This window comes from Callithrix jacchus, chromosome 9 (assembly GCF_049354715.1).
Source record: "Callithrix jacchus isolate 240 chromosome 9, calJac240_pri, whole genome shotgun sequence".
NCBI classification, from domain to species: domain Eukaryota; kingdom Metazoa; phylum Chordata; class Mammalia; order Primates; family Cebidae; genus Callithrix; species Callithrix jacchus.
Window position 1 is genome coordinate 73,960,938 of NC_133510.1, and position 21,343 is coordinate 73,982,280.

A 21,343-nucleotide genomic window follows, 5' to 3' on the forward strand; every position below is an offset into this window, starting at 1 on the left:
ATTTCTCCTAATGCTATTCCTCCCCTTGCCCCCCACCCCCTGACAGGCCCCAGTGTGTGATGTTCCCCTCCTTGTGCCCATATGTTCTCATTGTTCAACTCCTACTATGACTGAGAACATGTGGTGGTTGGTTTTCTGTTCCTGTGTCAGTTTGCTGAGAATGATGGTTTCCAGATTCATCCAGATTCCCTACAAAGGACATGAACTCATTCTTTTTATGTCTGCATAGTACTCTATGGTATTCATGTGCCACATTTTCTTTATCCAGTCTATCATTGATAGACATTTGGGTTAGTTCCAAGTCTTTGCTATTGTGAATAGTGCTTCAGTAAACACATGTGTGCATGTGTCTTTATAGTAGAATCATGTATACTCCTTTGGGTATATACCCAGTAATGAGATTGCTGGGTCAAATGGTATTTCTAGTTCTAGATTTTTGAGGAATCGCCACACTGTCTTCCACAATGGTTGACCTAATTTACACTCCCACCAACAGTGTAAAAGTGTTCCTACTTCTCCACATTGTCTCCCTATCTGTTGTTTCCTGGCTTTTTAATGATTGCCATTCTAACTGGTGTGAAATGGTATCTCATTGTGGTTTTGATAAAAACTTAAACTTAACATCTAAAACCATAAAAACCCTAGAAGAAAACCCAGGCAATACCATTTAGGACATAGGCATGGGGAAAGGCTTAATGACTAAAACACCAATAGCAATGGCAACAAAAGCCAAAATTGACAAAAGGGATCTAATTAAACTAAAGAGCTTCTGCACAGCAAAAGAAACTATCATCAGCATGAACAGACAACCTACAGAATGGGAGAAACATTTTGCAATCTATCCATCTGACAAAGGGCTAATATCCAGAATCTATAAGGAGCTTAAACATATTTATAAGAAAAAAAATCTCATCAAAAAGTGGGTGAAGGACATGAACAGATACTTTTCAAAAGAAAACATTTATGCGGCCAACAAACATATGAAAAAAAGACCTGTGATTCTTTGAAGTGTTTCTTACTTGAACATGATTGTGAACATATTTGATTGACATATATTTTCATTTTAAATACAGTCATGGACCATATAATGACATTTCAGTCAATGACGAACTGCATATATGATGGTGGTCCCATAAGATTACCGTAAGATTATAATAGAGCTGAAAAATTACAATTGCCTGATGACATCATAGCTGTTATAATGTTGTAGCATAATACATTACCCATGTATTTGTGGTGATGCTGTTGTAAACAAACCTACTACTCTGTCAGTTGTATAAAAGTGTAACACATAGTATTAAGTACTGTACATATTTAAAAATGATAAATAATTATATTATTGGTTTATGTATTTAATACGTTATACTCACTATTATTTTAGAGAGCACACCTTCTACATATATATGTAGAATATATATATAAATATATATATGTAGAATATATATAAATATATATGTAGAATATATATATAAATATATATGTAGAATATATATATAAATATATATATGTAGAATATATATAAATATATATGTAGAATATATATATAAATATATATGTAGAATATATATATAAATATATATATGTAGAATATATATATAAATATATGTAGAATATATATATAAATATATATATATAAATATATATATATATATTTTTTTTTTTTTTTTTTGAGCTGGAGTCTCACTCTGTTGCCCAGGCTAGAGTACAGTGGCATGATCTCGGCTCACTGCAACCTCCACCTCCTGGGTTCGAGTGATTCTGCTGCCTCAGCCTCCTGAGTAGCTGGGAGTACATGCTCATACCACCAAGCCCAGTTAACTTTTTGTATTTTTAGCAGAGACGGGGTTTCATCATGTTAGTCAGGCTGGTCTCGATCTCCTGACCTTGGGATCCACCTGCCTCAGCTTCCCAAAGTGCTGGGATTACAAGCATGAGCCACCGTGCCTGGCCATATATATTTTTTAAAGTTACCAATTTAAACAGCCTTAGGTGGGTTCTTCAGGAGGCATTTCAGAAGAAGGCATATGTTATCCTAGGAGATGACAGCTCCATGCCCATTATTGTCTCTGAAGATCTTCCAGTGGGACAAGATGTGAAGGTGGAAGACAGCAATATTGATTATCCAGACCTTGTGTAGTCCTTGGCTAGTGTATGCGTGTCTTTGTTTTTAACACAAAAACGTTTTTAGTGGGGAAAAAAATTTAAATGAAAAATACTGAAGTGCCTATATAGAGAAAAAACGATATGAATATATATAGAGAGAAATTGAAATAAATAGAAATCTGATATATATATATCAGAAAGATTTAGAAATATTACTAAGAAATTAAAAGCACAAACTTTCAAAAAATCTGCATAGAATTGTTGTGAAAATAAATGGGATAATATGTTTAGAGAGTGCTTAGGATGATGCCTGGTAGGTTATAAATGACCAATAAGTGGTAGGGATTTCTTTTAAGAAAATGTCATAGCTCTAAATATTTTTTAAATATCAAAGTTCTGCTAACCACAAATTTACTACTTCTTAAAATATCTTCATAGTATTTTAACCAATTTAAGTTTTAACTATTTCACATAGATAACCTAACAATATTTTTTCACTTATTTTTATTCTCAAAAACATAGCACAATGCTTGTTAAAGATTTTTTACTGGCTAAATTTATAAAATAAGTATTTTTAAATTTATAATTGGTACACTGATTAACCAGCTTTGAAATGCAACAGCAAATAATCCTGACTTGGCTTCTCAGAATAATATGGCATCACTTTCGACATTCTTAAAGAATAGTTTCCACAGATTAGAAAAACATCTTTATACTGCCTTTTCCTGTTTTCCAAGGCTATGAATACTCTGAAAATTCTGGTTTAGGAAATAATGTTCTGGACATATTCATAAGCAACTTTATTCTTGTAATGTAATCATTATAATTATAAGAATTATGGTGACCACACATATCCATCAAAACCATTATGATTTGTGGCCTGTCTAAAACACTCTTGAAGAGAGCAAGATTCTGTTGCATTTGTGACCTCTAGAGGCCAACAGGAATGTGATATATTTTATTCATTCAACAGTGCCTCCAAATACAATCTTCAAGAGTTTAAGATTTATAAACGTTAGATAACTGAGCAAATGCAAGAGAAGAGAAGTTCCATTCTAGGTGGATATGTTGCCTTGAACTAACAATCACAAACCACAAATTGAAGTTTGAAATAATAATTTGAAAATGTCTCAGACACTTGGAGAACCTACATGGAAAATAAAAACCTTGCCTACTTCACAGTGGAGCTGTCCAGACGAATTACTTATTGCGAGTAATCATCATTTGAAGATGACACAGCATAATGCACTCGCTGGACCCTGGAGTCAAAATTAAAATTCCAATGTTTGCTTGTTATATATTCTGCAAAAATCATTAACCTCTCTGAGCCTCAATGCTGTCAGTTGTGAATTATGTAGGTATAATTAACCTACCTTACATCCCTGTTTATAGATTAAATTACATAACATATATTCTGGATGTATCTTGATGACTGCCAAGTATTAAACCAGTGACACAAATTTCATTATGATTATGACACTGTTTGTTCATATGTTTCATTTTATCTCTGAATTATATAATTTTTTCACCAAAGTAATAAAATAAAAACAAAATATTAGACTACTAAAGGCTTATTTAAGTTTAAAAAAAGTTTGAAATAGAGGTTGTGGCACTCTCTATGTGTGCTATTGCATAACAGCCCTAACACCACTAGGCAGATTCAAACATGAACAGTAGAGAGTTAGCTGCCCAATTAAAATTATTGCCCTTTGTCTTAGAGTTGGTAATTACGGTGTAACCTCTGAAATGTTAGGGAACTTTCTGATTTCTCAACATGTTCAGAAATGGTACCCACCAACCTCCCATACACAGCCATTGTGTTTCAGAGCTGTCTTCAAGGATCAAACTTTCCAAACTGGCTTCTTTTACAGTGGGAGTAAGGTCTGTGTTACAGCATGTTGGCGCATTCACATAGCCCATCTATCACACAGGAAAGCTCTAATAAAATATGGCTAAAGCATTGCTGCAAAACTCCCTTTTTTCTTCCTTATTTCAACAATGCAAAAGTCTAATAATGGATTCTTGGATGCCTTTAGCAACTGAGAACACAGAGCACCACAGGATGTATTCACTTGACCACTATAATTGTGTTGTCTCTAACCAAAATGCCAAACCCAAACCCTTAATTTTCAGCTCACTTTCTTTCATGCCTCACAATATCTTTTTGTTAAATCTTCATGATTCATCTCAAACATGATCCAGTAAAACCACTTCTGTTATTCTCAATGACTAACCCTACTTTTAAAAATCAATGCCTTAAAACAACTCTCTAAACTTCCCACTATCTACTGATTAGTACATCTGTAGCTGCAACCATTATTTCATTTTTCCCTCCTGCCTTGCTGAATTAGGTTATCTTCCACCTAAATTGAACCTAAATTCCCCACCATGTCCTATGTCCTAACATCTACCTATGTTTCAGTCACAATTAAGTAAAACTACAAGTGAAAGAAAACACAAAATGGTAGTGGTTTCTTTTTTGCAAAAATTTGGATAGTATATAATTAAATCAGGGATAACATGATGGCTACACAGTGATTAGAACTATGGCTTCTTCTGACCTGGGTCTCCACTAACTCACATATGGCTTCTACTTCATGATTTAAGATTACTACTGAAGTTACAGCCAACATGTGTGCATTCCAGTCCACACACAATGCATCTATGTTCCTCCTAATGGCTAGAATCTAATCACAAGGCCCAGCTAGCTGCAGGGAAGGCAAAATAAAGCATTCTGTATCATAGAAAATGATATGCCCAGCTAAATATTAGGAGAAGTGGTGAGTGGAATAATGATCATTAGTGAACAAGCAACAGTCTCTACCACAATCCTCTCCTGCCTTTTCATGCTCTTCTTTCTATTCACATTTTCTCTTCCCCCCATCTTCTAATTCCACCTCTCTATTGGGTCTTTCTTTAATCTGTTCAAACATCTTTCTAAATCCTATGTCTCCAGCTACTGCTCTCTTCTTTCCCCTTTCCACCAGGTTTTATGAAGACTTTGCTCTCACTGTCTTCACCTCCTTGCTGCATTTGCTCCTAAGCCGATAGAAATCTGACTTATGTGTCTGTTGTGGGTTGAACTGTGTCCCCACAAAAAAAGATATGTTGAAGTCCTAACCCCGCATACTTGTGAATGTGACCTTATTTGGAAATAGTGTCTTTGCCAATGTAATCATGTTAAGATGAGGCTATACTGGATAACAATAAGTCCTAAATCCAATGTCTTTTGTCCTTAAAAGAAGGCCATGTGACACAGAAAAGGGACACAGATATACATACAGAGAATGCTATATGACAATGGAGGCAGAGATTGCAGTGATGCATTTGTAAGACAAGAAACATCAGAGATTGTTAGCAGACACCAGAAGTAAGGAGAGATGCAAGGGGGGCACCTACCCTAAAGCAGAGAGCATGGTCCTTCTGAAACCTCGGTTCTGGACTTCTGGCCTCCAGAACTGTGAGAGAATAACTTTGTGTTGTTTTAAGCCACTAAAGTTGTAGTACTTTGTTATGATATCTCTAGGAAACCAACACAGCCCCGACCACCCCACTGAAAGAGCCCTTACTAATGTCACAATAGTCTCATTATTGCTAAATCCAGGGGATTTTTCAGGACTTTCAACATTTGTTATCTCTCTACAACATTTGACAAAATTCCTCCCACCCTGACCTTGAAATCCTTCTGCCCTTGGTTTTCGGACACCACTCTACTGATTTCCTCCTATCTCTCAGGCAATTTCACCTCACCTTTCCATTCTATATTTCTGTTTTGGCTCATACCCTAAATATTCTTGTTACCCTCTTCCAATATAACATATTAACTGAAGTGAAATAAGCCAGTCACATAAGAACAAGTACTGCAGGATTCCATATATATGAGGGTTCTAAAATAGTCAAACTCATAGAAACAGAGAATAGAATTGTGGGTACCTGGGACTAGAAGGAGGAGGAAGAATCAGGGAATTGCTGTTCATGGGAATAAAGTTTTAGTTATGAGAGATGAATAAGTTCCAGCAGTCTTCTGTACAACATGACACCTATGGCTAACACTGCATTACACACTTAAAACTTTGTTAAGAGAGTAGATATCATGCTAAGTGTTCTTACCACAATTAACTAATTAATTAAAATGTTAACTGAACCAAAATACATTTAATAACCCCCTCCTGCTCCCAGATTCCCATTGAAATGAATAGAATAATGCAACATTTTAACATTTATTTAATTCATTTGTTTATTCAGCAAACATTTATTAAATGTCTACCTTATTCCAGACACTGTGCTCGGTACTAGGGATACAGTAGTGAACCAGATAGATTAAGTACCAGACTTCATGAAGCTTCGATCTTTGTGAGGTTGTAATAAGAAATAACCAAAGAAATACATCAGATAATTACAAAATGTGATATGTGGCATTAAGGAAACAAATGGGATGATGAGACAGAGCAGAGGTCAGCAATTTTTTTCCTGCAAAAGGGTACATAGAAAATAGTTCAGGTTTTGTGGGCTATATGGCCTCTATTGCAACTACTCAACTCTGCTGTTCTAACACAAAAAAAGCAACTAGAGGCCCCACATAAATGAATGGGGGTGGCTGTGATTCAATAACACTTTATAAAAAAAAAAAAAAAAGAGGAAGAAAAAACAGGCAATGAACCAGATTTAGGCCTGTGGGCCATCATTTGCCAACCCTTAAAATAGAGAAAAGATAGGGCAGGTCAGTTTAGATACAAAGGTCAAGGAAAGCCTCTTGAAAAAGCACTTGAGCCAAGATCTGAAGGAAAGAAAGAGCCACACCTACTTTCCTCAGCCCACTAGCCTTTGAACTGGCAAGGATAACAAACAAATGTTTTATTTTTCTGTTGTGTGGATCTGAAAGATTTGAATGACTACCCATATAATCTGTAAAATTGATCATTCCAAATGCCAGACAGACATCAACCTCTGTATCCTCAGTGTGAAAATTCACAGACCAAGTCATTGAATTTATGAAAAGATTATGAAAAGATAGGGATCAATCTGAAGTATAGATAAAAATTTCCCTTCAAACAGACTTACTTAAAGAAATGGAAAAAGTGATTACAGAATCTTTTATCTGTATTCTTAGCAAGAATTGAAAATATACTGAAACTATAAAAGAATAATCTAAAGTACCATAAATATTATTTTATATCGAAATCTTTATTACTACAGAGACATCAAATTTTATGCTAGGTTAATATAGAAAATTTAATCAGTGCACTTGTTGAAAAATGCAAAAAAGAAGAGCTATTTATTAAAAACAGGAGCTATTTATTAAATAGAGCTTTATAGAAATATAGGTTAATATAGAATTTCATACTAGGTTAATATAAAAAATTTAATCAGTGTACTTGCTGAAAAATGCAAAAAAAAAGAGCTATTTATTAAATAGAGCTTTATATGCTCTATTTCTATATTGAGCTTCTACTGTAAGTAAATTACAGTAGTAGAATTGCTGTAAGTAAATTACAATAGGAGCTCAATATAGAAATAGAGCATATAAAGCTCAAGCAATAATCACTAGAAATTATGGAATAGCTTTTCCTTTTAGCTGAGAAGTCTTATTTTTTCAGCCCAACCAAATCAGTACCAGGCCAAATTCATGTAGAAAGAAAACACAAACCTAGACATTTATTGATGAAATTGTTGAATTTGAAGGCTTTAGGATAAGAAAACTACATACATATATCTAAAATAGAAGAGAAAATAGGGTGGGTATGATGGGAAGAGGGAATATAATATGCAAAGAGAAAAATATCCAGAACCAGGGGTCTCCTCTATAACTCTAAATGCTTTTAGAAACAAAGATTGTGATCCAGGGATTCTGTGTTCATTCAAATTATCACTCACATTTAAAGGCAAAAAGATCTGCTAAAGATTCGGGAAATATGTTACTTCTGTAAAACAATGACTATAAGAAAAGCTTCAATCAAAGTGTTTATAGTTTCAGGTCTTATATTTATATCTTTGATTGATCTTGAGTTAATTTATGTATATGGTAAGAGATGGGGGTCTAGTTTCATTCTTCTCCATATAACTATTCAATTTTCCAAGCACTGCTTATTGAATAGGGTGTCCTTTCCCTGTTGCATATTTTGTTGACTTTGTTGAAGGTCAGTTGGTTGTAAGTGGATGGCTTTATTTCTGAGTTCTCTATTCTGTTCCATTGATCTATGTGCCTATTTTTATACCAGTACCATTCTGATTTGGGGTAGGATAGCCAACTGAGATTTGAACCAACAGATAGAAAAAGCATAACAAAAAAAATGAGTGAACAACTGTGACAGGTTTCCAAATGTAGCTGCAACATTACCTCCCCTTCCACAAGCTCTTCAGTCATGTGGTCTTGCTAGTCCTCTATGAGAAGTCTACTTTGTCCTCTTGAATCTGGGTTGAAGTTGTGACTGCTTTGACCAATGCCACCCTACAAACATAAAACTATGCTCAGATTGGGCATACCCCTTAATTGGCCAGGCAGCTTCTGTTTTGCTTCTATTGAAACTATGAGTTGTGTTTAAAAAGAACAGGTGGTTCTGCTGGAGGAAGAGGACACATAGAGGAGCATGGAGCACCTCAGACATCTAGCCCAGTGGAGCCTTCCATGACTCCAGCCTCAGCCTCCATCTGACTGTAAACACCTGAGATATTTCAAGTGAGACCCACCCAAATGAGTCCAGTCAATTCAAAAAACTATTAAAGAGAATACAAATTGGTGTTTAAGACACTGGAAATAGATCCCAAAATGGCAATTAATGTGGTAAAACAATGTATTGCCTAATTTTAATTGATTTTACAATAAAACTTAATTTTAATTAATTTTACAATAAAACTGTTCAAATGTAAAAATTAGATCTTAAAATATATAATATAGGATTCTAGCAAAATGTGTTAACAATATTTCAGAACTAAAACCCCATGTTCTTTCAACAAAACTTCAAAAATGAGAGAAGGAATGAAACATGTAATGCATTTTTCAACTTATATGGAATATGAAAATAGTTACTATTTCATTCTTGACATTGATAACTTCATATTCAACTAATTTTCAAAAGGAAAATCATTTTATTATGTTTCTGATTAAAACTTAGTAAATACTAGTTATAAAATAATTGTATGATACAGAGAAGTATAAGGAAAAAAGTAAACATCACGGAGAATCTTATTTGCAGAAATACCACCAATATGTACTTGGTGCATCATCTTTTTTTTTTTTTTTTTTTAATACAGGATCTCACCATGTTGCCCAGGCTGGTCTCAAACTCCTGTCCTTAAGTGATCCTCCTGCCTCAGCCTCCCAGATAGCTGGAACTACAGGCATGCACCACCATGCCCAGCCATAATCTTGATTTATATAGGTATATCAACCAAGATCCTGCTTAACACAATGTTAAAAATGTATATAAAAATGGGTTCACGAACAATCCATTTCTTTTTTTTTTTTTTTTTTTTTTTGAGACAGAGTCTTGCTCTGTCGCCAGGCTGGAGTACAGTGGCAAGATCTTGGCTCACTTCAACCTCCACCCCACAGGTTCAAGCGATTCTCCTGCCTCAGCCTCTTGAGTAGCTAGGACTACAGGCACTCACCATCACACCCAGCTAATTTTTGCATTTTTAGTAGACACAGGGTTTCACCATGTTGGCCAGGATGGTCTTGATCTCTTGACCTTGTAATTCATCTGTCTCAGCCTCCCAAAGTGCTGGATTACAGGCCTGAGCTGCCGAGTCCAGCCCATTTCTATTTTTTAAGTCTCAATTTATTAGGTACGTTTTCATAGTTAAAACGCAGCACAGGTCTTGAATATTTTTATTGAGTGCAATATTTCATACTAAATAGGTCATATTACACCAATAAGCTTCTCTTGTTTGATAGTGATGCAGGAAGTCCCTTGGATTCATTGGCATCCTTCCTAGCCATGTCCTTAAATTTAAAAACTGTTCTTTAAATCACTGTTTCCCAACATGTATGTCACAGAATATCATCCCAATTAGATGTTATAACAGTAAAGAAAGTTAATATTCAATAAGTTTAGAAAATTCTATCAGAAACAATACCAAAAGGTTTATTCTCATCCATGTCTTCTTGTTCCCCAGTGCAATACTCTCTCTAGAGGATATGCCCAGCCATAGAACTGCTGGATCCATGCATTTGCGCATATACAGTTTCCTCCACATACTCCCAAACTGGTCTCCAGAATGGATGCACCAGTTTATACTCCATCCAGTAGATGAAGAGTTGCCGATTCCCATAGATTTGACAATACTTGATATTATCCAACTTTTTAATTGTTCCCATTATTATGTGTAAAGTTTTTGTTTGCAATAATCTGAGTTGAGCTTCTTTTCAAGTGTCTGAGTTGAGCCTTTTAGTCATTTTAGTTTTCTCCTTCTTCGAATTGTCTCTTTCTTCTATGTGATTGCCTGGGTATTTTAATTATGAGTTTGTGGAATTTTTTTATATTTCAATCTTTTATTAATTGTTGACATCCTAAATATTTTCTCCCAGTCTCTCTATAGTGTCCTACACAAAACAGAAATCCTCATTCTTTATGTCATTGTCATCAATTTTTTTTCTGTATGCTCTGGGCTTTACCTCGTTTAAGAAATGCTTTCCCACTCTATTATTACGAAGACATTCTCTAACATTTTTTATCTTAGCTTTATAGCTTTGTCTTTTATTTTTAAATCTTCATTACAATGGGGGCTCATTTTGGTATGTGGTATGAATTTAGGGCCTCTATTTTCTCTATTACTAGAGCTTAGTAATATATCTTAATATTTGATAAAATGTTTCCCCACTTTGCTCTTCTTTTTATGAACTGTTTTAGCTATTTGTGGATTTGTGTGTAACCAATTCACCTCCATTGGATTTTTTATTTTAGTTGCATTAAATGTATGTTTTAATTTAGAAAGAATTTATATCTTTATGTTAAATCTTCCTTCCACAGTGTGGTATTTCTACCTAATCAGGTCTTTTTATATATCTCTTAATAATGCTTTAAAATGTCTTCCAAAATAATTTTATCATTTTAGGTCAGTTTCTAGATACATACATATATATATATATATATATACATATATGTTCTTTTAAATAGCATATATATACATATATACATACAATAGCATATATATATACATATATATATGTATGTATGTTTCTAGAAACTGACCTAAAATGAGAAAATTATTTTGGAAGACATTTTAAAGCATTATTAAGAGATATATATATGCTATTGTAACAATTGCTATTGTAAACAATTATGATCATATATATATATAGATAGATATATTTGCTATTGTAAACAGTATCTTATGGTTTATTATATTTTCTAATTGGCTGTTGGTATAAAATAATTCTATTGATTATTACTTACTGATTTGTGCTCAGCAAGCATAATAAACTCTCTTTTTAGCTTTAATCATTTGTCTGTTGATTCTCTTGAGTTTTCTATATAATTAAATCATCTACATATTCTGACAGTTTTGTCTCCTTCCTTATAGCTTTGTCTCTTATTTCTTTTACCTCTCACATTTTATTGGCCAGGACATCTAGTCCTTTGTAGAACAGAAGGTATCATAACAGGCATTCTTTTTTGTTACTGACATTAAGGGGACAACTTCTAAGGTTTCTCCATTAAGTATGATGTTTGAACATTTTTACCATATCTACCACTGAGGCAATACAATGTTTAATGGTGTGTTTATTAATAAAGAAATTGAAAACCTCATTTTGTGAGACAGAATTTCTTGCCAATGCAATACTAAGCTCCAAACTAAACTAAAAGTCTGAACATATTTTCCCAACTTAAAATAGTTTTAATTGTACTTTTACCTCCCGAGTTTTCTCGTTTCTCTTTGCCAAATTTTGGCCCAGGGAATAGACTGTAAAAGTATTATTAGTAGCCATCTGTCAAGGGATTAAAATAATTTATGGTTTGAACTATAGATACATAAGTTCTGTACCACTGCATATGAGGTGACAAATGTAGCTGGTTTTTACTATTCTATATTAAGTTTTCACATTCATCTATTAAGGAAAGATTAGTGTTTTAATTCTATCTCTACTTAAGAATGAACGAACTAAGCAACTGTAGGCAAATTATTGAATCTCACTGAGTTCACTTTCTCCTTCAGTAAAATGTGCAGTGTATTAAATGTTGGTTTATAGGATTGTTATATGGGAATAATAATACTCACCTTAAAAGGTTTCATGAGAGGTCAGGCATGGTAGCTCGCAACCATAATCCCAACATTTTGGGAGGCTGAGGTGGGCGAATCATGAGGTCAGGAGATCGAGACCATCCTCACTAATGTGGTAAAACCCCATCTCTACTAAAAATACAAAAAATTAGCTGGGCGTAGTAGTACGCACCTGTAGTCCCAGCTACTTGGGAGGCTGAGGCAGGAGAATCACCTGAACCCAGGAGGCAGAGGTTGCAGCAAGCTGAGATCGCACCACTGCACTGCACTCCAGCCTGGGCAACAGAGCAAGACTCCATCTCAAAAAAAAAAAAAAAAAAACTTTTGTGAGAATTATATGATATGATCATGACAAAATTTACAACAATGCCTAACAAAGTTATCATATTATTGTTTCACAAACTTTTTCTGTGAGTCTCTCAAAAACTCCATGAGCCAGGCAGAGCTTATAATGACATTTCTTACTCATTGTACAGATAAGGAAAGAGAAATTCGATTTGTAGACAGGACTATATTCAGTGGCTATACCATGATACATTCTTATGAGATGTTAAGATCCTTCCTTACAAGCTGGTAAATAGTTACTGCCAGTCCCCTAAGGACCACTTCTCTGGCTTCTCCCCTGGAGCCCACAGCCCACTCCATGATGCAGCAACTGAAAGGCTAACATGTAACTAGGAGAAGGACTTGAGAACAGGTTGGCTGGCGATCACAAATTCCCAATTATTAAATGTTTTGACTATCACCTTTGTTTTTTGTAAATGTCAAACCTAAGATTAACAGGTCACTGAGTTCTAATTTACATAATAGACTAAATAAGGAGAAAAACATGAGACTATGGTTTCAATGTATAAGCTTCTCTTAAGTAAAAAAAAAAAATAGGAGAAAATTCAGAAGAGGGAAGAGAATATTAGTAATGCTGGTTGATAGAAATAAATCATCCAAATAACAGATTGTAAAAGTTTAATACAATGAAGGTTGAACATTAATAGAAATATGCATATGCTGTATTTATTATAAGGTCCTTTTTATATTTTGTAGCAAAATTGGATGTTTTACAATAAAATATGAACTTGTTATTGCTTTTATGATTCTGTTATATCAAAAGCTTAGGAACATTCTGCAAAGGCAGTTAGAATCACAGTAACAACCACCTGTTTAGTTGTACATCTTAATTTTGAAAAGTGTTACATTTATAGCATAAGATTTTTAAAAATTCTGAAATAAAAAACAATAAAATCATATTACCGGGTCAGGCGCGGTGGCTCAAGCCTGTAATCCCAGCACTTTGGGAGGCCTGGCGGGTGGATCACAAGGTCAACAGATCGAGACCATCCGGGTCGACATGGTGAAACCCTGTCTCTACTAAAAATACAAAAAATTAGCTGGGCATGGTGGCGCATGCCTGTAATCCCAGCTACTCGGGAGGCTGAGGCAGGAGAATTGCCCGAACCCAGGAGGCGGAGGTTGCAGTGAGCCAAGATCGTGCCATTGTACTCCAGCCTGGGTAACAAGAGCGAAACTCCGTCTCAAAAAAAAAAAAACCATATTACCATGCTTTAAATGTTCAACATTAAAATGTTTTAAAATATAAATTACCTATAGGAGAAAGTAAAGAGAGCTAATTCAGAGACCCTCACTTACTGCAAAACAATCGACAACACTGACCAACCTCTTAAGGAGTTCATTGTCAATTTCACTCAATTTCATGTCGATCTCACAACGGAAACCATAGCCTCTGTATCATAGGAGTGAAATTTAAAAATAAGTTATCTCATTAAATAAAAATTCCTATTACATCACTATCAAAAGTCTTATAATTGGTAAATAAGCAAAAATAAATAAATGTTCACAGGAGACCTGAGCTTACAGTTTTGGGTTCCAAAAGTCTTTAAACTGTTAAGTTGGAACTCAGCATATATTTTCCCATTGTTATAATTTTCTACTATATTTCCTGGTTCTTTGCATATAGGTCATCTCCCACTTGAAATTACAAAACCTTTTAAACAAGTCTCCAGATTATAGTATTTATATTTCCTAGAACATGTAGCACACTCTATTGATAGCAGGCATTAACTATAAAACAAATGTATAGATTAACTAATTAATAAACAAACTAGCAAAAATAGATTAATTAATGATGTTAAGATTTTTAGGTCAGCCCAATTTAATTATCCAATTAAATTCAATAAATATTTTTGACTCTCCACATTGGGCCAGGAATCTTATTATAAAAATTCAAAACCTACACTTTAACACCAGTTAATCTAATCAGCACTCATAGTGGGTTTTTTCTGATACATCTTGATTTCTCACATCTCCAGAATTATATATATATATATTGTTTTATATATATATATTGCTTTATATATATATATAGTTAATTCTTTATTTCATATTTAAAATTTGCAGGAAAGAAAGCACCTGTCCACATCTGTAGAGCTACTTATCAGGAAACACACACACACACACACACACACACACACACACACAGAATACTAAGGGAAAAATATACAAAACAATAAGATACCTTAAATCATACCTGAATTTGATGCTGCCTAGTTTACTGTTCAGATCTTTATTTTGTCACAACTTCACTCTACTCAATAAATTAAAAGATGGCTCCTAATCATATTCAAAAATAGGAGGGAAAGCTCTTCCAGTAAATTTAGTGCCCTATTTGACCAAACTCCAAAAGTCAGTTTAAAATAACAAGCATTTGACAACCAACCCAACCAGGAACTGTAACTAAGACCACAATACCATGTGATCAGCCATTTGAGATGCAGTTGACAAATCCCCCAATAGAATAGGTCAAACTACCATCATTAATAACTCATCAGTTAATCTGCTGAGAGTCATTTTCTATATAATTTCCTCTCTGAATGCATGGGGGTCACATAGCACTATTATATTAAATAACTCAGGGAAATCTGAAAAATGTTTAAAATGGAGAGTATGACATGGTGTGTTATTTTCCACTTACAGGATATTTCCAGTTTTATCCTATCAGACTAGCGCAAATGGTATTCTCATCATTAGTATCAGAAGTTCCATAAACATATCACAAGTAATATAAGGGTCTTTGGTTGCAATTTGCTTATAGTCACATCAAAAACAGTTTTCATGGTAGCAGTCTAGCTCCAGGAGTCATTTTTTCTCACGAGATAACTAAAGCCAGTAAACAAGTGCAGGATATGAGCAGGATTGACAATCACTACTTGAAAGTCAGAACAACTGTGGTGTCACTTAGCTGATGGTTAGAGGATATTTGTGTAAAAATTAGACTAGCCCTGGCTTACTCAGTGCATCTTTTGAGGTTATTCCTGTAATAGCCTAATTTTTAGATGATGTCTAAACAGAAACTTCTTATTTCCTCTAAAAGATGAGGGATGTCTATACATGTGACTTGATGGTTTGTGTGGAATTACAAGAATTTTTTAAAACCCTCATTCAATGCTGTATGGATTTGAGATATTTTTCTTGGGTCTCTAGTTTTATAATCTGTTTCCTGTGAAGCTTACATGGCCAATTTTCTTATGAGAGAAGTTCTGTTTTGGGAACTAACAAATCCCAAACACCAAATTTAAATCCAAAATAAGCAGTTATCATAAAAGAATATTGATTACTAGATCTTCTGTCATAAATTATTAGCAGTACAATTTGTGACCACTTTTGTAATAGCCACCAGTTCACTATTTGCATTCCTGGAAAATATCACGGAAGGTGTTCATAATATTTTTAAGAGCTACAAAAATGATTTTCATATTAAATAAATAATAAATATTTAGTATTATCATAAATGTTACATAGAACTTTAGTATAGTTTGCAGAATAGCATATACAACTGGTTTTCCTCCTACTTTACCAATTGCTTCTTCTTAGTCTGTTTTGCTGGCTCCTGCTTAACTTCCCAGTCTCTCAGCATTTCGTTAAAGTTTTGCAGGGCTCCATCTTTGCACTTCTATATATGCTCCATCATCTCAACTTTTATTACTTTAGAAGCCATCAAAATGTTAACAATGCCCACATTTAGTCTGGACACCTCTTCTTTTTTTTTTTTTTTTTTTTTTTTTGAGACGGAGTTTCACTCTTTTCACCCAGGCTGGAGTGCAATGGCGCGATCTCAGCTCACCGCAACCTCCGCCTACTGGGTTCAGGCAATTCTCCTGCCTCAGCCTCCTGAGTAGCTGGGATTACAGGCACATGCCACCGTGCCCAGCTATTTTTTGTATTTTTAGTAGAGACGGGGTTTCACTATGTTGATCAGAATGGTCTCGATCTCTTGACCTCGTGATCCACCCGCCTCGGCCTCCCAAAGTGCTGGGATTACAGGCGTGAGCCACCGCCCCCAGCCTGGACAAACTCCACACTCATACATCTAACTACTTACTCAGTCTCTCCATTTGGATATCTAATATACATCTCAAAATTTACATGTCTAAAATTAATGTCCTTATATTTTAACCTCCCCCTTTTTTCCACTAGCTGTTTCTCTCATAGTCTTCTCCACCTCAATTAATGGTGAATTCTAGCTATTCAGGTCAAAAATCTTGGCATCATCTTTAATTCTTCTTTTTCTATCACATCCTATTGCAATGCATTAGAACGCTTTCAAAAGCTCCACCTTCAAAATATAGACAATGAAATACTGCTTGGCAATGAAAAAGGGTTCAAACACACATACACATACACAGATACTCATAAAAGTGTCCAAAATACTTTGAGTCAAAGAAGCCAGAGGCAAAAGATTATACACAGTGTAATTCCATTTATGTGAAGTTCAAGAACTGGCCGACTCAATCTTTAGTGATAGACATCAGAACAACCATTTTATCTGGGGAGTCACTGAGGGTATTGACTAAAAACACACAAAGGGATTTGGGGAGAATTAAAATGTTCTATTATTTGATCTGGGTGATGATTACAAGGATATATACACATGTTAAAATCCATTATGTTGTTCACTTAAAAATTATTAATTTTATTGTATATTAATTGCCCCTCAAGTAAGTATTAATATGTGTAGAATACATATTGCTATTGCCTTGGAAGGGTCAAAAGGTGATGTATTTGGTCACACAGAAGTGTTTTTGAAAAGATTAAGCTGTGATTCAGGTTCTTCCAACCATCTAAGCAAAAACTGAAAATTTGAATGGGATTATTTAAGAAAAACCTGTGGAAAACCTCTTGTCTAATGAAGTAAATCCATTGAGAATTTTACACAAGCAGAACCAATTTGGACCAGTATGGACCAAAACAAACAGAGAAACAACAAATAAAAGCACTCTGCTGGGAGGGGACTCAAGATGGCGCTGTGAGAACAACCCAGGATTGGAGCCCGCGTTGAATCCGCAAACGGTGAGTCAGTGCTGCATTTCCAGACTGATCTTTGTTGCCCACAGAACGGGGAAACTCCCAAGTATAAAAAGACACGGGACGCCAGGCAGTAGGTCTGCCTGGCGAAGCCGGCATCCGGGGCGGCGGCGGCCGGCCCTACCCAGCAATCCCCACAGGGCGCACTTGTCCGGGTGCCTTGTTGAACCGGCAACCTGAGACTTGAGAGGGCTGGACTTGAGACTGAACGAGACTTGCACAGTGGCCCAGCCCAGGGGATTGCAGGGACAGATCGCTTGAGATACCCAGTGGGACGAACAAAACCGCGATTTCAAACTATCCTGGGCAGACGGTCCGAGACGCTCTGTGGGGGAGGGGCGTCCACCACTATGGAGGCAACCTGCCCCAACTGATATACACGCCCACTGCTGAGGCAGCCAGCCGTTGCCGAGGCAACCCGTCCCTACTGAGATACACGCCCACTGCTGACGCAGCCAGCCGTTGCCGAGGCAACCCGTCCCTACTGAGATACACGCCCACTGCTGACGCAGCCTGCCGTTGCTGAGGCAACACGCTACAACGAAGAGACTCCGCCACCGGAGACCACAGCAGAGCCGGCAGGAACAGCGCGAATCACACAACGGCAGGGCGGAGCCTCGGCAGCCAAACAGTGGCAAGTCTGCCTTCGAGCTGGGCAGGACACCTGATCGGACATCCAAAAATAAAGCCCAAACCCCTCAACACAGAGCATTTGAGAAAAAAAAAAGGGTTGTTTAATGAGCTGTGTTGCAGCAGAATCAAACATAGCAGCCTAACAGCCCTGAATGAACAACAGAGTGCACAGCTCAGCAATTAAACCCCTATAAAGTACAAACTGTCTCCTCAAGCAGCTCCCTGACCCCTCTATATCCAAAAGAATGTCATTAGGCAGGCATCATCCTGGGACAAAGAGAGCAGAAAAAGAAACTGGTAGCATCCCTCGCTGTGCCACGGCTACTAGAGGTGCACCCCAGACAAGCAGGGTCTGGAGCGGACCTCAACAGTCGTACAGCGAAGGGGCTAGACTGGTAGAAGGAAAACCAAGCAACAGAAATACTTCATCATCAACATTCTGGGTGTCCACTCAGAGACCCAAACGAAAAGTCAGCAACTACGCAGACGACCAGCGGACAAATCCACAAAGATGGGAAGAAACCAGCGCAAAAAGGAGGAAAACACCCGAAACCAGAACACATCGCCTCCTAGAAAGGACCAAAACTCCTCACCAGCAAGGGAACAAAGCTGGACGGAGAATGACTGTGATGAAATGACGGAATTTTCAGAAGATGGATAATGAGAAACTTTTGTGAGCTAAAAGATCATGTATTAAATCAATGCAAAGAAACTAAGAACCTTGAAAAAAGATTTGAAAAAAGATTCGAGGAAATGATAACAAGAATGGATACCTTAGAGAGGAATATGAATGAATTAAAGGAGCTGAAAAACAGAATACGAGAACTTCGCGAAGCAAACGCAAGTTTCAATAGCCGAATTGACCAAGCAGAAGAAAGAATATCTGAAGTCGAAGACCAACTCAATGAAATAAAACGAGAAACCAAGATCAGAGAAAAAAGCGCAAAAAGGAATGAACAAAGTCTCCAAGAAATGTGGGACTATGTGAAAAGACCTAACCTACGTTTGATAGGTGTACCAGAAGGGGACGAAGAGAATGAATCCCAGCTGGAAAATACTCTTCAGGACATCATCCAGGAAAATTTCCCCCACCTAGCAAGACAGGCCAACACTCAATTGCAGGAAATACAGAGAACACCACAAAGATATTCCGCAAGAAGAGCAACCCCAAGGCACATAATCGTCAGATTCAACAGGGTTGAAATAAAGGAGAGAATACTAAGGGCAGCCAGAGAGAAAGGTCGGGTCACCCACAAAGGGAAGCCCATCAGACTCACAGCAGATCTCTCGGCAGAAACACTACAAGCAAGAAGACAGTGGGGGCCAATATTCAACATTCTTAAAGAAAAGAACTTTCAACCCAGAATTTCATATCCAGCCAAACTGAGCTTCAGAAGTGAAGGAAGAATAAAATCCTTTGCGAACAAGCAAGTACTCAGAGATTTTGTCACCACCAGGCCTGCTTTACAAGAGCTCCTAAAAGAGGCACTACACATAGAAAGGATCAATCAGTACCAGCCATTCCAAAATCACACTGAATGCTAAAGAGCTTCAACATAATGAAGAATCTACAACAACTAACAGGCAAAACAGCCACTTAGCATCAAAATGGCAGTATCAAATTCACACATAACAATATTAACCCTAAATGTAAATGGACTAAATGCACCAATCAAAAGACACAGACTGGCAAATTGGATAAAAATCCAAAACCCATCAGTGTGCTGTATCCAGGAAACCCATCTCACATGCAAGGATACACAAAGGCTCAAAATAAAGGGATGGAGGAAGATTTACCAAGCTAATGGAAAGCAAAAAAAAGCAGGAGTTGCAATTCTCATCTCTGATAAAATAGACTTTAAAGCAACAAAGATCAAAAGAGACAAAGAAGGCCATTACATAATGGTAAAAGGATCGATACAACAAGAAGAGCTAACGATCCTAAACATATATGGACCCAACACAGAAGCACCCAGATACATAAGGCAAGTTCTTAATGACTTACAGAAGGACTTAGACTCCCACACAATAATAGTGGGAGACTTTAACACTCCACTGTCAATACTAGACAGATCAACCAGACAGAAAATCAACAAGGATACCCAGGGCTTGAACTCAGACCTGGAGCAAGCAAACCTGGTGGACATTTACAGAACTCTCCACCCCAAATCCACAGAATACACATTCTTCTCAGCACCACATCACACCTACTCTAAAATTGACCACATAATTGGAAGTAAAGCACTGCTCAACAAATGCAAAACAACTGAAATCATAACAAACAGCCTCTCAGACCATAGTGCAATCAAGTTAGAACTCAGAATTCAGAAACCGACCCAGAACCGCACAGCTTCATGGAAACTGAACAACTGGCTCTTGAATGTTGACTGGGTAAACAACGAAATGAAGGCAGAAATAAAGAAGTTCTTCGAAACCAATGAGAATGAAGACACAATGTGCCAGAACCTCTGGGACACATTTAAAGCAGTCTCTAGAGGAAAGTATATAGCAATAAGTGCCCATATGAGGAGAATGGAGAGATCCAAAATTGACACCCTATCGTCAAAATTGAAAGAGCTAGAGGAGCAAGATCAAAAAAACTCAAAACCCAGCAGAAGACAAGAAATTACTAAGATCAGAGCTGAGCTGAAGGAGATTGAGACACGAAAAACCCTTCAAAAAATCAATAAATCCAAGAGCTGGTTTTTTGAAAAGATCAACAAAATAGACAGACCACTAGCCAGATTGATTAAAAATAAAAGAGAGAACAACCAAATAGATGCAATAAAAAATGATAAAGGGGAAATCACCACAGATTCCACAGAAATTCAAACCATCATCAGAGAATATTACAAACAACTCTATGCACATAAACTAGTAAACCTGGAAGAAATGGATAAATTCCTGGAATCCTGTGTCCTCCCAAGCCTAAACCAGGAGGAAGCTGAAACTATGAATAGACCAATAACAAGGTCTGAAATTGAGGCAGCAATTAAGAGCCTACCTCACA

At 36.3% G+C, this 21,343-nt stretch overlaps 1 long non-coding RNA gene across 4 annotated transcripts in view; it reads right to left on the reverse strand.

Moving 5' to 3' along the window:
* Nucleotides 1-21,343, reverse strand: part of LOC118144265 (uncharacterized) — a 437,346-nt gene that overhangs the window by 263,032 nt on the left and 152,971 nt on the right. The window contains exons 8-10 of one of the 4 annotated variants that reach the window (XR_013521934.1): nucleotides 13,997-14,062; nucleotides 8,441-8,551; nucleotides 6,272-6,573 (exon numbers count right to left, since the gene is read on the reverse strand). The exons of 1 other annotated variant lie outside the window; for it this stretch is intronic. This is a non-coding gene — a long non-coding RNA (uncharacterized LOC118144265). Of the gene's footprint in view, nucleotides 1-6,271; nucleotides 6,574-8,440; nucleotides 8,552-13,996; nucleotides 14,063-21,343 lie in introns of those variants that run through there. 2 more of the 4 variants (XR_013521933.1, XR_013521936.1) reach the window with 2 other exon arrangements.